Source organism: Coregonus clupeaformis, chromosome 40, assembly GCF_020615455.1.
Source record: "Coregonus clupeaformis isolate EN_2021a chromosome 40, ASM2061545v1, whole genome shotgun sequence".
In the NCBI taxonomy this organism is placed as follows: Eukaryota; Metazoa; Chordata; class Actinopteri; order Salmoniformes; family Salmonidae; genus Coregonus; species Coregonus clupeaformis.
The window spans coordinates 18728829-18739592 of NC_059231.1; positions in this window are offsets into that span (position 1 = coordinate 18728829).

Consider the following 10764-nt stretch of genomic DNA (forward strand, 5'->3'; position numbering starts at 1 on the left):
AAAGATGAGCAGTTTTATAACGATATAAACCCTGACTAAAATATTAACACAACATGTAAAGTGTTGGTCCCATGTTTCATGAGCTGAAATAAAAGTACCCAGAAACAGGTGTGGCATATCAAGAAGCTGATTAAACATTACACAGGTGCACCTTGTGCTGGGGACAATAAAGGGCCACTCTAAAATGTGCAGTTTTATCACACAACACAATGCCACAGATGTCTCAAGTTTTGAGGGAGTATGCAATTGGCATGCTGACTGCAGGAATGTCCACCAGAGCTGTTTCCAGATAATTTAATGTCAATTTCTCTACCATAAGCTGCCTCCAATGTTGTTTTAGAGAATTTGGCGGTATGTCCAACCGGCCTCACAACCGCAGACCACGGGTATGTTGTGGTGTGGGCAAGCGGTTTGCTGATGTCAAAGTTGTGAACATAGTGCCCAATGGTGGCGGTGGGGTTATGGTATGAGCAGGCATAAGCTACGGACAATGAACACAATTGCATTTTATCGATGGCAACTTCAATGCAGAGATACCGTGACAAGATCCTGAGGCCCATTGTTGCGCCATTCATCCGCCGCCATCACCTCATGTTTCAGCATGATAATGCACGGCCCCATGTCGCAAGGATCTGTACACAATTCCTGGAAGCTGAAAATGTCCCAGTTTTTCCATGGCCTGCATACTCACCAGACATGTCACCCATTGAGCATATTTGAGATGCTCTGGATCAACGTGTATGACAGCGTGTTCCAGTTCCCGCCAATATCCAGCAACTTTGCACAGCCATTGAAGAGGAGTGTGACAACATTCCACAGGCCACAATCAACAGCCTGATCAACTTTAAGCGAAGATGTGTCGCGCTGCATGAGGCAAATGGTGTTCACACCAGATACTGACTGGTTTTCTGATCCACGCCCCTACCTTTTTTAAGGTATCTGTGACAAACAGATGCATATCTGTATTCTTAGTCATGTGAAATCTATTTATTAGGGCCTAATGAATTTATTTCAATTGACTGATTTCCTTATATGAACTGTAACTCAGTCAAATCTTAGAAATTGTTGCATGTTGTGTTTATATTTTTGTTCAGTGTAGGTGTGTTGACTGTTTTATAGCTATATATACTGTAGGTGTGTTGACTGTGATAAAGGCATGAATTATGAGCTGTCTTGTGTGCTAAATGAACAAATGAAGTAGGCAGTGGCATGGTGCATATAGCCATAGAAGCACAGTGACATATGCCTCAATGCAGTCATATTCCTGGCTTTCAGTTAGTTCTTTTTGGCAACCCATCCCGTGAGAGTTAATGTCATTCCAGTTAATCTGTTCTGTTATATTTAATCAAATCTGACTAACCATTTGCTTGCTATGAATTATATCTGATGGTGTTTGCATGTGTAGGTAAAAAGACAAATAATGTCCCGTTTGCAACACTGACAAGTAAAGAGCAAATAATAATATATTTTTGTTTTGCTCAATCTGATTGGGTGGGCCTGTAGCCTAGTCTATAGACTAAGGAAACAAAGGCAGAAATGGTATAGATGTTTTAGCTACCTTATCACCCTCTTTGGTCAAGTGCCGCTTAACTAATAATACACCTGGTTGTCAGTGGCAACGGATTGATAGAAGGTAAGGTTATCTCCTCTCCTGCTTTGTCCCACCAAGGCCTAGGCTATAAATATTAGTTTGATTAATTGTAAGCCGTTTGAAAGTATATTTTTAAAAAGACTGTTGTGTAAATTGAATTTCTAGGTATCAGGTATGTAAAGGTGTCCTAAAAGTTGGTATCTAGGATCTCAGAGGTAAGAGTTACAGAGTATCTGGAGAAAAATCATATTGTGGGTTTGGGTCTTTTTTTTCTAATGCTGATTGGTGATTTACTGCCTGTTTGATGTGAAGACATTTCCATATACAGTACCAATCAAAAGTCTGGACACACCTACTCACTCCAGGGTATTTCTTTATGTTTACTATTTTCTACATTATAGAATAATAGTGAAGACATCAAAACTGTGAAATAACATATGGAATCATGTATTAACCAAAAAAGTGTTAAACAAATCAAATATATTTTATATTTGAGATTATTCAAAGTAGCCACCCTTTGCCTTGATGACAGCTTTGCACACTATAATATACAAATTTATATATACACTATATATACACAAAAGTATGTGGACACCCCTTCAAATTAGTGGATTCGTCTATTTCAGCCACACCCGTTGCTGACAGGTGTATAAAATCGAGCACACAGCCATGCAATCTCCATAGACAAACATTGACAATAGAATGGCCTTACTGAAGAGCTCAGTGACTTTCAATGTGGCACCGTCATAGGATGCCACCTTTCCAACAAGTCAGTTCGTCAAATTTCTGCCCTGCTAGAGCTGCCCTGGTCAACTGTAAAATAAGTGGAAATGTCTAGGAGCAACAACAGCTTAACAGCGAAGTGGTAGGCCACACAAGCTCACAGAACGGGACCGCCGACTGCTGAAGTGCGAAGCGCGTAAAAACAATCTCTCCTCGGTTGCAACAATCACTACCGAGTTCCAAACTGCCTCTGGAAGCAACGTCAGCACAAGAACTGTTCGTCGGGAGCTTCATGAAATGGGTTTCCATGGCCGAGCAGCCGCACACAAGCCTAAGATCACCATGTGCAATGCTGGAATGGTGTAATGCTCATCACCATTGGACTCTGGAGCAGTGGAAGCGCGTTCTCTGGAGTGATGAATCACGCTTCACCATCTGGCAGTCCGACGGACGAATCTGGGTTTGGCGGATGCCAGGAGAACGCTACCTGCCCCAATGCATAGTGCCAACTGTAAAGTTTGGTGGAGGAGGAATAATGGTCTGGGGATGTTTTTCATGGTTCGGGCTAGGCCCCTTAGTTGCAGTGAAGGGAAATCTTAATGTTGACATCTTTCATTTCTTTAATTCTATACTAAATGTCTATCGAGTCTGTGTGTTTTGTAACAGTTTGCCTTCAAATTGGAAGGACCAGTGCCAGTATGTGTTATCCTCAAACACAGAATCCCAGAGCTCACATGTTATTACATTGAGAGTTTCCCTGAGTCATGGCAGTCTGCAATAAACAGATGTTAAAACACTATTATATAATTATATCCTCCCACACGTTCTGGGATTGTGTGTATGTGGGACAGTTACAGTGGGGGAAAAAAGTATTTAGTCAGCCACCAATTGTGCAAGTTCTCCCACTTAAAAAGATGAGAGAGGCCTGTAATTTTCATCATAGGTACACGTCAACTATGACAGACAAATTGAGATTTTTTTTCTCCAGAAAATCACATTGTAGGATTTTTAAAGAATTTATTTGCAAATTATGGTGGAAAATAAGTATTTGGTCACCTACAAACAAGCAAGATTTCTGGCTCTTCTTTAAGAGGCTCCTCTGTCCTCCACTCGTTACCTGTATTAATGGCACCTGTTTGAATTTGTTATCAGTATAAAAGACACCTGTCCACAACCTCAAACAGTCACACTCCAAACTCCACTATGGCCAAGACCAAAGAGCTGTCAAAGGACACCAGAAACAAAATTGTAGACCTGCACCAGGCTGGGAAGACTGAATCTGCAATAGGTAAGCAGCTTGGTTTGAAGAAATCAACTGTGGGAGCAATTATTAGGAAATGGAAGACATACAAGACCACTGATAAGCTCCCTCGATCTGGGGCTCCACGCAAGATCTCACCCCGTGGGGTCAAAATGATCACAAGAACGGTGAGCAAAAATCCCAGAACCACACGGGGGGACCTAGTGAATGACCTGCAGAGAGCTGGGACCAAAGTAACAAAGCCTACCATCAGTAACACACTACGCCGCCAGGGACTCAAATCCTGCAGTGCCAGACGTGTCCCCCTGCTTAAGCCAGTACATGTCCAGGCCCGTCTGAAGTTTGCTAGAGTGCATTTGGATGATCCAGAAGAGGATTGGGAGAATGTCATATGGTCAGATGAAACCAAAATAGAACTTTTTGGTTAAAACTCAACTTGTCGTGTTTGGAGGACAAAGAATGCTGAGTTGCATCCAAAGACCACCATACCTACTGTGAAGCATGGGAGTGGAAACATCATGCTTTGGGGCTGTTTTTCTGCAAAGGGACCAGGACGACTGATCCATGTAAAGGAAAGAATGAATGGGGAAGGAAAGAATGAATGGGGCCATGTATCGTGAGATTTTGAGTGAAAACCTCCTTCCATCAGCAAGGGCATTGAAGATGAAACGTGGCTGGGTCTTTCAGCATGACAATGATCCCAAACACACCGCCCGGGCAACGAAGGAGTGGCTTCGTAAGAAGCATTTCAAGGTCCTGGAGTGGCCTAGCCAGTCTCCAGATCTCAACCCCATAGAAAATCTTTGGAGGGAGTTGAAAGTCCATGTTGCCCAGCGACAGCCCCAAAACATCACTGCTCTAGAGGAGATCTGCATGGAGGAATGGGCCAAAATACCAGCAACAGTGTGTGAAAACCTTGTGAAGACTTACAGAAAACGTTTGACCTGTGTCATTGCCAACAAAGGGTATATAACAAAGTATTGAGAAACTTTTGTTATTGACCAAATACTTATTTTCCACCATAATTTGCAAATAAATTCATGAAAAATCCTACAATGTGATTTTCTGGATTTATTTTTCTCATTCTGTCTGTCAAAGTTGACGTGTACCTATGATGAAAATTACAGGCCTCTCTCATCTTTTTAAGTGGGAGAACTTGCACAATTGGTGGCTGACTAAATACTTTTTTTCCCCACTGTATACTGTCCAACAATAAGATCTGCCTACATGACAAAACAATTCTAGGCTTGTGTTCTTTTCACTGTCCAGAGTCCCTCTGCATGGGCCCGTGGGGCCATTGTGCACTACAGCCCAGTAAACCCACTACAACATGAAACACAGGAGGTCAGGTGTAGAGGAGAGAGGGATAATGGAGTCTTTGTTTCTAGGCTGTTTTAATTGTGTTGACACTCCATGACTTAACATCCTGCCGTCGACGTGTGCCAAACTGGAGATGGTGGTGCTCTCTCTCTCTCCCTCTCTCCAACACACAGTCTGCAGCTGATCACCAGATCTGGGTTCAAATAGTATTTGTTTTCTTAAAACAAAAGAGGGTTTTGATTGAATCTACCACGAGTGCCAGGTGGGTGGGGTTTGCACTTTTGGGACTATCCCATTGTTTCATTGTGCCCGGCAAGCTCAATCGAGTACAGGTTAATGGCCCAATGGAGCCGTTTTTATATCAATATCAAATCATTTCTGGATAACAATAAAGTACCTTGCTGTAATAGTAATGCAAACCTGCTGATTAGAAGGTCCTGTGTAGATTGTATTTTCAACCAGGAACTATCAGGAAATAACACTGATCAAATTTGTTCACAGTTTTACATTGTTAGTTTCATCAGCTGTTGTACAATATGATACAAAACACAGGAAAAGCTTTAAGTATTCGAAAGAAAAAAAAATATTACTTGAACCTAGGTTCGAAGACTGCATGGCATGGGGACAGTGTGTTTCTTCTCTATCCCATATTATGAATCCACTAGGCCAATGCGGGTCCCTCTGGGTTTTCCATCCCTGCTGAGATCATGTTGATAGTAGCCTAACTGCCATAGTGTGTCTCTCCTAGAGAGGATGTCAACATAAAGTCAACAGCAACTTCAACGCATGTATCACTTTACTTATTTTATAAGATCTTGGGTCGTATGATGTAAATGCATTTCCAAAACTGTAACACAGGGCAATGGATGCACATGTGGTTCCCCTCAAATTTGTCAGAGGTTTATTTTGTCCATCTGTAACACCCTGTCTGTGCCAGATTTGTCCATGATGTACATTAAAAGTATCAAGCGTTTACTGCTTGATACTGATACTCTCTCCATCCAGCAGATGGCGTTAAAAAGCAATGTACTGTTTATGAGAGTGCGGTTAGTGGACGTCATCGGCCATTGTTACTCCAGAGATGTCATGTCCCATAATGTCCAGCATGTGGAGCCACATGATAAGATATCTTCTCCTGCCTAATAAAAGGAGAGAGCAACAGCATGGCTTCTGCGCAGATAGTTCTCCATCTATTCTCTCCATCTTATCTGTTAGGTAGATCTACCTCTGTCTTTGCCCTCCCAGGACATATATGTGAATGTGATATGAATTCAGAGACAAATGGTCATAGTTTATGCTACCTAACTCAGGACAAATATTATGTCTCTGTGTTAGTTTAACTGGACCTGTTGTTGTGTGTGTGTGTGTGTGTGTGTGTGTGTGTGTGTGTGTATGTGCATGCATGCATGTGCATCAACATTTACAAAGGTAGATTTGATGTGATGGACTGCTCACACATGCTCTGTTGAACACTACAACACAGTTGGCACGATGGGCGCGGGCATGGGAGCGCAGTGGGATATGCATGGAAGCGTGTGGATGCCAATGGTGGGGCCTGATGATGATGAGGGCACACACACACACTAACACACACATACACATACTAAAACACACACACACACGCACTAACACACACACACTCTAACACACACACACACACACACACACACACTTTAGTGACACAGCCTGCGTGCATGTTAAAACCTCCCGGTCCCCGTATTGTCTTTGGGTCCAGACAAGGGAACTAGGCTGCAGTATTTACCTCATAAAGACATGCTAATCCATACTGAAGACTAGGTACTGCTGAACCTTTTTCTGCTGTACCCTCCAAAGAAAAGAGAGGAGGCTAGCTATGTTTGCTGCTACCGGTTAATAAGAGAAGAATGGGTTAGTAAATTGGCTTTATAATATTTTTACAAAAGCAATTTGACTACCTTTGGGGTCCGGCGTTGTTTACAATGTGTCACAGCATTGTTCATTGTGACTGGTCTGGAGAAAGGCCTTTGTGCTTCTGAAACCTCAACATTAAACAGTCAAATATATCCTTTCTTTTTGTTTTCTATAGTATAAAGGCCTGTAAGGGATACGCTTTACTGTGTACTGCCCATCTTAATTCTTCTCTGCACAGCATTGATAGGACGTGAGTGTTTTAGGTTATTGTGAAAACAATAACAGCACTGACTGGATAAGCTAAAAAAGCATGTTGAAATTTGAGTGTTGACTTTGCGTCTGTGCTTTCCTCTTTTTTGAGGAGATACATGGGATTGGGTAGAGTAACAGGACAGTCAGACAGTTGAGGGAGAGTTGTTATGTGGAATGTCCCTCAGAGGAATCAAATGATAATGTCTCGCTTTGAGAAGCTCATTTAACATTCCTCTAATTCCAGTCATGTCAGTGATTGTCAGATATTGAATTTCTTCTTGGAAGCGGGAGTGCAGTTTGGCTGGCCCCAACCAAACGCATAAGCTCTCGTTGTACCACGTGGTCGAGGTCCCAGGCTATAAGTGAAGTTAGAAACAGTATTGAAAATAGCAGACACATCCAGATGGTGACCTGCTGATGCTGTGAGTTGTTGGTCAGTGCTGTCCCTCAGGATGTAGGCTGGTAGTTGCGGTCAGTGCTGTCCCTCAGGATGTAGGGTGGTAGTTGCGGTCAGTGCTGTCCCTCAAGATGTAGGGTGGTAGTTGCGGTCAGTGCTGTCCCTCAGGATGTAGGGTGGTAGTTGCGGTCAGTGCTGTCCCTCAGGATGTAGGGTGGTAGTTGTTGGTCAGTGCTGTCCCTCAGGATGTAGGGTGGTAGTTGCGGTCAGTGCTGTCCCTCAGGATGTAGGGTGGTAGTTGCGGTCAGTGCTGTCCCTCAGGATGTAGGCTGGTAGTTGCGGTCAGTGCTCTCCCTCAGAATGTAGAGGATGACGACTGGACTGAGTCATCTGGAAACTTCTGAGGTGAGAGATGGGAAGTGAAGAAGTTGAACAGAGCTGAAAGAGTGTAGGAATGGAAAGAGGAAATGAAGCAATAGCCTTAAGACAGCAGAGAAGTTAAAACAAAAGGGGGATGTAGGAATGAAGAATAGAAACAGGGTAGAAGTGAGGTCAGGTGTCCAATGGGAGCAGGTTTCTCAGAGGAGTGTGATGAGAGGTGAGATGTCAAGGTCCAATAGAGTACAGCCTGCTACTGCCTCACACACACACAGGTTATGTCCTGCTACTGCCTCACACACACAGGTTATGTCCTGCTACTGCCTCACACACACACAGGTTATGTCCTGCTACTGCCTCACACACACACAGGTTATGTCCTGCTACTGCCTCACACACACACAGGTTATGTTCTTCTATCCTTGTGGGGACCTAAAATGAATTTGCATTCAAAATCCTATTTTCCCTTACCATAACCCTAACCCCTTCCCCTAATTCTAACCCTAATTGTAACACTAACCCTAAACCTAACCCCTAAGCTTAAAATAACATTAGTCCTCATTGGGACGTGGGAAATGTCCCCACGAGGGAGAATTGTCCTTATTTTACTATCCTTGTGGGGACTTTAGGTCTCCACAAGGATATAATAACCATCCCACCACACACACACACACACACACACACACACACTTCTCTTCCTCTTCCTTGTCCACCAGGCATTCTGCAAAGACAAACATGAAACATGCCAGTCTGATCAGCCTCAATGCTATAATGTCGCATTTCCCTCCCTGCTCAATATAACAATGGAGAAGACATTGCAATGAAGTAACTCCAAATAAAAACCCACACATTTCTCTTCACCCTATCCTCTGACGGCATGACTGATGTTTACTTCTAACATACCCCTCCCCTATAGCGAGCACTGAGGCGTGAATAGCATCTGTCAGGATTTCCCGTTGAAGGACAATAAATGTAATCAATCAATCAATCAAATTGATTAAGCAGAGTCAGTGATTGGCCCTATTACCACTGACTTCTACTCTTAACATCAGCCCTTTCAATCCCCCTCATTACTGTCCAGACACACAGTTAGTTATCTTCAGTCTACATCACACTCCAGACCCACAGTCAGCTTCAGTCTACATCACACTCCAGACCCACAGTCAGCTTCAGTCTACATCACACTCCAGACCCACAGTCAGCTTCAGTCTACATCACACTCCAGACCCACAGTCAGCTTCAGTCTACATCACACTCCAGACCCACAGTCAGCTTCAGTCTACATCACACTCCAGACCCACAGTCAGCTAGTCTACATCACACTCAAGCTCCACAGTCAGCTAGTCTACATCACACTCCAGACCCACAGTCAGCTAGTCTACATCACACTCCAGACTCCACAGTCAGCTAGTCTACATCACACTCAAGACTCCACAGTCAGCTAGTCTACATCACACTCCAGACCCATAGTCAGCTAGTCTACATCACACTCCAGTCCAGTCGATTAAGCTTAATTAAAGTATTGATTGTGTTAAAGACAGCTGATTGGGCCTGATCATTCAGAAGCCTTGGAGGGTTGTTGGATATTGCACAGGCCTCAGGAGTTATTGTCCTTTACTGTTCAACACACTACTGCACTGACCTTAGGGTTAGATTGTGGCTTCTATCAATGTAATTGTCTAAATAATTTATAATTCCCCATATATAGTGCCTTCGGAAAGTATTCAGAGCCCTTGACTTTTTCCACATTTTGTTACGTTACAGCCTTATTCTAAAATAGATTAAATAAATACAAATCCTCAGCAATCTACACACAATAACCCATAATGACAAAGCGAAACAGGTTTTTATTTCTGCAGCATTGAAGGAGCCCAAGAACACAGTGGCCTCCATCATTCTTAAATGGAAGAAGTTTGGAACCACCAAGACTCTTCCTAGAGCTGGCCGCCCAGCCAAACTGAGCAATCTGGGGAAGAAGGGCATTGGTCAGGGGGTTGACCAAGAACCCAATGGTCACCCTGACAGAGCTCTAGAGTTCCTCTGTGGAGATGGGAGAATCTTCCAGAAGGACAACCATCTCTGCAGCAATCCAACAATCAGGCCCTTATGATAGAGTGGCCAGACAGAAGCCACTCCTCAGTAAAAGGCACATGACAGCCCGCTTGGAATTAGCCAAAAGGAACCTAAAGACTCTCAGACCATGAGAAACAAGATTCTCTGGTCTGATGAAACCAAGATTGAACACTTTGGCCTGAATGCCAAGTGTCACGTCTGGAGGAAACCTGGCACCATCCCTACGGTGAAGCATGGTGGTGGCAGCATCATGCTGTGGGGATGTCTTTCAGCGGCAGGGACTGGGAGACTAGTCAGGATCGAGGGAAAGATGAACGGAGCAAAGTACAGACAGATCCTTGATGAAAACCTGCTCCAGAGCGCTCAGGACCTCAGACTGGGGCGAAGGTTCACCTTCCAACAGGACAATGACCCTAAGCACACAGCCAAGAGACAACGCAGGAGTGGCTTCGGGACAAGTCTCTGATTGTCCTTAAGTGGTCCAGTCAGAGGCCAGACTTGAACCCAATCAAACATCTCTGGAGAGACCTGAAAATAGCAACGCTCCCCATCCAACCTGACAGAGCTTGAGAGGATCTGCAGAGAAGAATGGGAGAAACTCCCCAAATACAGGTGTGCCAAGCTTGTAGCGTCACACCCAAGAAGACTTTGAGGCTGTAATCGCTGCCTAAGGTGCTTCAACAAAGTACTGTAAAGGGTCTGAATACTTATGTAAATGTGATATTTCAGATATTTAATAAATTAGGAAACATTTCTAAAAACCTGTTTTTGCTTTGACATTATGGGGTATTGTGTGTAGATTGATGAGGATGTATTTTTAAAATCAATTTTAGAATAAGGCTCTAACATAACAACATTTGGAAAAAGTCAAGGGGTCTG